Source organism: Trachymyrmex septentrionalis, unplaced genomic scaffold (genome assembly GCF_001594115.1).
Source record: "Trachymyrmex septentrionalis isolate Tsep2-gDNA-1 unplaced genomic scaffold, Tsep1.0 scaffold16, whole genome shotgun sequence".
NCBI classification, from domain to species: Eukaryota; Metazoa; Arthropoda; class Insecta; order Hymenoptera; family Formicidae; genus Trachymyrmex; species Trachymyrmex septentrionalis.
The window spans coordinates 4,236,688-4,244,001 of NW_017304758.1; the positions used below are offsets into that span (position 1 = coordinate 4,236,688).

General features: G+C 44.5%; 1 protein-coding gene across 1 annotated transcript in view; it reads right to left on the bottom strand.

The window, feature by feature from the left end:
• Positions 1 to 7,314, bottom strand: part of LOC108746154 (serine/threonine-protein kinase 17B-like) — a 124,109-nt gene that overhangs the window by 94,037 nt on the left and 22,758 nt on the right. The gene's annotated exons all lie outside the window — the stretch shown is intronic.

Sequence of the window (7,314 nt, forward strand, 5' to 3'; positions counted from 1 at the left end):
TGTACTCTTAATAATCGGAACCGATGTAACGCGCATTGTTGTAACTCAAACCTTTCTATTCTGGTTTCGCTTTCGCGACAGGAATTCACATCGCCGCACGAGGAATCGATCAGATGCAATGTCAACAAACACGCCTAACTGTATAAAACATGAAGACATTGATTTTTCCTGCCACACCCGACGCAATAATTTTGCACAATTTTTTCAATTCTTTCATCGTCCTCTCGATCTCTCATCAATTCCCCTCGCATGACTTTCTTAGTTTATTGCAGCGATACAGAAAACTCCCACATTTCCCATAAGAAGTTACTCACCGTGAACACGTCGACGTTATTTCAACCGTCGACGTGTCGCAAATAAGTCGCGACGCGAGAAAATACGATGACCCTAGGCGAAAGATCAGGCGACGTGCCGACCTCGACAAAGTCCATCCAGCGGGACCATCTGAACGGATACTCTGAAAGATGACTCTGAAAGATCACTCGTGCATATAGATACGGTCCCCCGTATAATGCCTCTTCACCTTTCCGAGCCGAACACGACGTCGATACGCAATCGTGCTCAATGAGAAGGAACATCATTTAACTTGTCTCTAGCATCTACCTAGGGCGCGGAAGGGGCTTCTGCTGTTGCAGCTTCTCCGTTCTGATAATCCATCTCCAGCTACCAGTGGCTACTTTAATGCTACGCATTCACGTATATCGCGTTAACAGAATTTTCTTCTCGGCGCGAACGGCCGCGGATGCCGCGGATGCCGCGAATGCCGCGCCGGCAGCGTAGCTGCCTATTTAACGGTTGGCCGCGCAAACTAAGCGCCGGCTCTTTTTACTCTCGCGCGATCGGGGTAACGCGAATCAGCTGCTAGATCGTGGGAAGATCTCGCATGGTCTCAATTAACGCAAGAATCAGCGAAAGATATCCCGCTGGCATACACTAAAAATAAATCACCTGCTCTATCCATCGTTTATCAATCTCTCGGGTCGTACGCGATAAAGAATTTCAACGATATTTCGATATTTCGATATTTCGATATTTCTCCACTCACCTTCTCGAGCAATACGTGTAAGAGTCAAACACTGTGTGTACGTGAATAGATATAGATCGTGGACTCACCTGTAACAAAAAAGAAAATATTCTCGTTAGTTTGATTGTTCGTTAGCCCTGAAAAGGATGATTTAGCTAAAGTACTTCAAAATTTAGCTGGATACGGATCTAAAAATAATTTTGTTGTTGACTAATCAAAATATTTGATTACGTGGGACGGTCAAACTGGTTGCTGGAATGTTGAAGTTTTTTCTGTAGCATTGCTCATCGTGATCTTGAGATTCCTACATTCCTGAAAGAAAAGATTGGCTGCTGCAGCAAATCAGATGGTAAAATGTGGCTGTTAGAAATGTACATGAAGCTCGTGGTTAAACGAAATTGAAAGTAACGATTGAACTGAAAATTAAGTTGCGATAATTACTTAAATGTGACGAACGTCTACATGAAATTGTCACGTACACGTACACAAATATACTTTTCAGCTAGAAATACCTTAAATTTAATGCAGTTAATGAAATTACGTTCAAATTGTGTAACTTCGAAAAGATATTAAATTTCATGAAATTTCTCAAACTGAAACGGTGCACACATTCAGCCAATTTTTTTCTCTCACAGCGTACGAAATGATTTTGCTGGAGCAAGAAGATCATTTTCAGATTTGTACCCAGCTAAATGTCGTTTAGATACCGCAGCGGAACATCGTACTTCCCCGTGCGGTTTCATGAACGAAGCGCGAAGGGGAAAGTGAAACGGATAAAATTAGACTCGCGCTCACTCGCTGAAAAATCGCGGAAAGCGCCGGTTAACGATGATGCGCCGCGGAACGATGAGCAGAAGCTAATAATAATTATTACTCGCGGCACTTGCAATTATCCAAGTGCGTGGAATCATAGACGGGAGGACCGCGAGAGAGCGTCCCACGCACGACTCGTGCTTTTCGCCGCATTCAGGTCATCAGCGGCTTGACCGTCCCACGTGAAAATATTCCGCGCGAACGAGCGTGCGTTACCGAGCGTGCGCACGCGAGTTACCACGAGAGTGCACACGCCTACGATATCAGGAAAACCGGTGTAAGCACGCTGCGCTACGACGATACGACGACCTGCAACCACCGAGACTGGAGACGTTTAACGAGACGTCCCACGGCGCGGCTGAAAATATGCATTTAACCCATTGCACCCAGTCATCATTGCGAGCGCGTTCGCGGTTCCCGAACTGTCGATTTATTCAATTTACCGACACCCTCATCGTCGATGTGATCGATGCTACCCCCTACTCCGTCCAGCGGAGCGCAGCGTGTAATTAAAATGTAATTAAAATGTACGGTGAAACTTACTCACTTACCGAAGTGTACCTACACCTGAACAGGTTCTTTCCAAGTGTATCTTATCTTCTCTCAGCACGATTATACCACCACGAAACGCCTACTTTTTCCCCGCGAAAGCCGATTATCTATACGACTACGACGACGTGTTGAATAAATAAAATGTAACCGGGCGAACGTCGCGAACTATCGGTTGTTAAGAGAATCGTAAGAAGCGACGGATGCTATCGACGGTATTAAAAGCACTTTGTGCTTGACGCCGCCTTCGCGCGCCTTTACGACGTTCTAAATCGACGGATCACTTCATCCACGCTCGAATGGTCGTAAAATCGGATTCGCGCCTCCTAACGTATGCAAATCCGCTTGGAGACTCGTCGCGAGGCGGGAAACCGTCCACGAAATCGGTCGATCTGTCGCGACGAAAAGCGAATGTGTCGCGACACTCGTAAACGAAGTTGCGGAAAAATATGCAAAGGAATTAATGGATGACAGAGTTCGGCAAGGGTTAACACGTACTAAATCAGAGATTCTTTTTTTTCTTTTTCCAAGCAAATGTCATCGCGAAATGCTAATATCATGATAAATGTTAGGCGCCGGTGATTTTATCAATCTTTTTTTATCAGTGAGAAGTTTGACAGGCGCCGAGCTGAAATCGTGCGATAAAGGTTACCAGTTTCGACTAGTTGGCAGACATTATAAATTGATTTAGTAATCGCTATATTATATCTTGTCTGTTCGATTGCAGCTGCCAGCAATCGTGGTGGCATCTTCGCTTTAAAAGATGTCGCCTTCTAAAACCGCACGGATCACATCCGCGCGGTAAGTTTCGCTCGGTCCGCCACAGGCCGGTGAAATTGATTTCGAAATCGACCACGACGGCGGACACAACCGCAGAAATTTGTTGCAATCGATTCGCCGTCATTGCAGAGGCGCGCGCGAGCGCGATTAAAGTAAACGCCATTTAAACACAGCCAATTTTCTCGCGAAATCTTCCTCGGCCAAAGTGCGCGGTGGCCATTACCTGCTATTATGACTTATGAGATAGGATAATCGTGAAGGATCGGACAACGAAAATTCGGAGAAACGAAAAAGATAAGAGATAAGAATTTCAAAACCTACGTATTTATTTGAAATTCATTGTAACGATCTCTGTGATTTGCTGTACACAGTAAAAAGTATTCTGTAATATTTTCTATTAAAATCGATTATCAAAATCTTTGTATTAAATGTTCAACTGTCAGATCCAACTGTTAATTATGTGATGTTGTTTAAATATTTTTTTTTGTCAACATTAACATAACATGACTTATGAGCGAGTGAACAAATAACGTAAAAATAATTGTATTAAAAAAAATTTATGTAAATTTTAAGATCAATGTATTAACAAAATGTGTATTGATTTAACATATTACAAAAGTTAATTTCACTGAAGAGATACGCTCCAGCACACAATTTTTGCTTACGAATTGCTAATTCATTTTACGTTAACACGAAAATTTGGGTGAATACCTGTTTCCGACTATCGACGGTTTACGTCGAGCTCGACTTTATCGAACAGTCGCGCGCGATAAAACAAAACGAAATTTTCGCGTTTACAACTTGCAGTAAACTAGCGTGTAAAATAAAATTTTAGCATACGAGGCCCTCGGGCATTTCACGAAGGTAGAATATCGAACTTGGTGAAAATAAACCACGACCAATCGTGGTTTATTTTCGCACTAATTTCTTTCTCCCCTGTATTGCCTCGCTGTCAAGAATCCTTTTTTACATACAAGTGTACACAGGTGTGGTCGCTGGATTTATGCCGCTCAGATTTATCGCTTTCTTCGTTTATTATCACGCAACGAGAGAAGTTGTTGACGGCAGTGCAGTAACTGCATCTTTCGACCCACGATAATGTATTCTTTATCATCCGCGAATGTCAGAGTGTCTAGGCCGCGCTAGAGATGCGTGCATATCTCATTCTTATCTCATACCTTCAAGTAAGTCCTAAAAGTCCTATGGCGGACCAAACGTATGGTGTTGAATCTTTTCAACTCTCGAGTATCTCTGGGCTGCGCCGGCTATGCTCCAACCATTAATTCTTTTGTCTAAATTGCCTGGCGGGAGACTCGTATCTAATTGGAATAACGCCTCGAGGCGTTTCGTGTTACGTTTGCGTTCGCAAACTCTATTGGCGAATGTGAAAAGTGAAAACGCTAAATTAATCTGACGTCTACGTGGCGCGAGGAGCGCGATTTCGTCCTAGAACGTCCTCTCGCTTAAAACGAGCCGTGCGCGTTGCTGGTTGTATTCTCGTTACGTCTTTCGCGAGTTCCTCGAATCACGTGGGGTTATTAAGAAAAATTACTCGCGATTACGAGAGGAGCAGCCGCAAGTCCTCCTTGCGATTAGAGCGTGCACGTTGCAATTGCGTGCAAGACGCGCGCACGCACACGAGCGAGGAGCTCGTCAGCTGTCGCTTTTCGCGCTCGCTCGCTCGTCTCACGAGGAATGTGCGTGTCGGCAGGGAAGCAATTCTCAAGTTTCAGCTGACGATTGCCGTCCGATCGTCCGCTGGTGTTGTTGCTAAGCGTAACCGTCGAACGGATGGAGAACGAATCCCTACTTCGGAACCTCTTTTTTCAAAAATGTCGTTTCGCCGCTGATAATTGAAAAAGCACCGAATACCTTCAAACGAAAAATATCACTGTATGGGCGAATCTCTTTTCGTTTTCGATCGAAAAAACTTTGTTCGATAACGCTTGTCCGATATTATAATACACGAAAAGAACAGTTTTTTTTGTTAAAGTATCTACATTCAGTATCATATTCAGATACAGATTTGAAAATAATTTTATTAGACTAATTTAAATAATTTTATTAAAACAATTTTATTTATTTTGTTAAAGATTCAAAAATTTAGCTACATACAGATCTGAAAAATAATTGTGTCGAACCGTAAGTCGAAATAAATTATACAGGATACTCAACTGATTGCCGAAACTTTTTGAACAGCATTGTTCATTATCGTCCTGCATATTTTAAATAAGTTTCAATCCGGGGAAATTTTACTTCAGCAAAATCGCTCTTTCTGTAAGTAATTAATTATTTTAGAGTCACAGTCCACCAAAATTATTTCCAAATCTGCATCTAGTTAAATTTTCCGATAAACTCTCAGAAAGACTCATTTCTTTTCGCAAATGAATCGAAGTGAAATCAAGTAAAATGTAAACGTTACAATTAGATTAATGGTTGCAATGCGACACGTTCGGTGCAACGCGCTTTATTTATCCAGCAGAAAATTGCGTCAATGCTCGAATTTACTCGAGCACTTCGCGCTACTCGCCGTACAGTCCGGCTGTAGCACTGCTGTTGCACGATCGTAACGCGCGATTAGGGATTGCAAAATGCCAACGCTCGTGAGGTATTCGACGTGTGCGATCGGAAGGTTTAGAGAGTATCGAATGTCGTGAAATTCGCGCGATATAAACCTGGCACGTAGAGCGCACCGCGCAGGCAGGGCACGCACGAAATCTCGGGCGAGCGCGTGCATTGCGCGCGATTGCGAAAATGGTCGCAATGTCGGCCAAATATAGCCTCGCGTGCACTTTCCTTTCGCGATGCAGAAGCGAAACGCAAAGATATACTGCTCGCCGCAACCAGTTGGCCAATATACACACGTATACGCAGTCGTAGATCCTCGAGCGATCGCGATCGATCGATACACAAATTGCAAAGATGCCACCCCCCCCCTCCCCAGAAGAAAGACGTATATATAAGTAAAATACGAAACAAAATTCCGATATCTCTTTTCAGAACGGACAACGAAAGCGCGAGTGAAAGTCCTGTAAAGTTGACACTTTATGTTGCCACGTGCAACCAAAATTCGTTATGGAATGTGAGGCTCACGGAAACCAGTATTCGGTCTCGCTTTCATAATCGTTTTCTGTGTGACCGCGGTGGAGGATAAAAATTCAGTCGGTTCTCTCGCCAATCCAGTAAAACCCACCCGTATATACAGTTTTACGTAACACGACGCGGCGGAACGATAACGGAACGTAACGAAAATAACAATAGCGCGACAAAAGAAAAAAAGAACGTGTTGCGCAATTGAATTATTTCCAACAGCATTCCCCCCCAGAGAGCGAAGGATTTAGTTACACTCAATTTCTTCAAAATGCTCTCTCCGCGGGAAATATTTTCACACATTGGGTAGAGATTGAAAAGGGGATCTTAAGAAGGGACGTTCGCGCGTCTCGATCCGATTTCTCCTTCAGTGAGACGTGCAACCCCTTCTCAAGATCCCCTCTTTTCAACCCCCACGCGACGTGCGAAAATACTTGACGAATGCTCGCGCTTTGAGGGACGGGTAAGACGCGTTCCCGGTCGATTGACCCGCATTACATCGCCAGGAGAGAGAGAGAGAGAGAGAGAGAGAGAGAGAGAGAGAGAGAGAGAGAGAGAGACGAGGAGAGACGCGCAGCTGGGGCCCAACTGTTTACTACCGCACTGTCGTTCGAATCTGGGACGGAGAAAGAGAGAGGACGGTAAGACGATATATCTCGGTGAACTGTATCGATCGTCGTCGCCCGACAACTCGGGCTCGCCCTTGGGATTCCTGCGAGGCGTGGGTGAGCGCGCCTGCCTTTTTATTTGCAGAACAACGATCCCCGCGAGGGCGATCGCCGCGGTTTCCACCGGATCGTTCCGACCGGATCGCAGCACGCGCTCGCCGGAGCGTAACTTTATTTTTACCACGGCCGGCCGGCGCGGCGCGGCGCGGCGCGGCGACGAGAACTGCTGCTGCAACTCCCTGTTCCTGGCTGCGCGAAGCCACTTCTCGCCCTGCACTTTACGTTTCGTTCTTTAATAGTGCATACCGCGAGAAAATTCATAAGAGGCAACGATACCTCTTAAAACTTTTAGTATTTTTTTTTTTTTTTTTTTTTTTTTTTTTTTTTTTT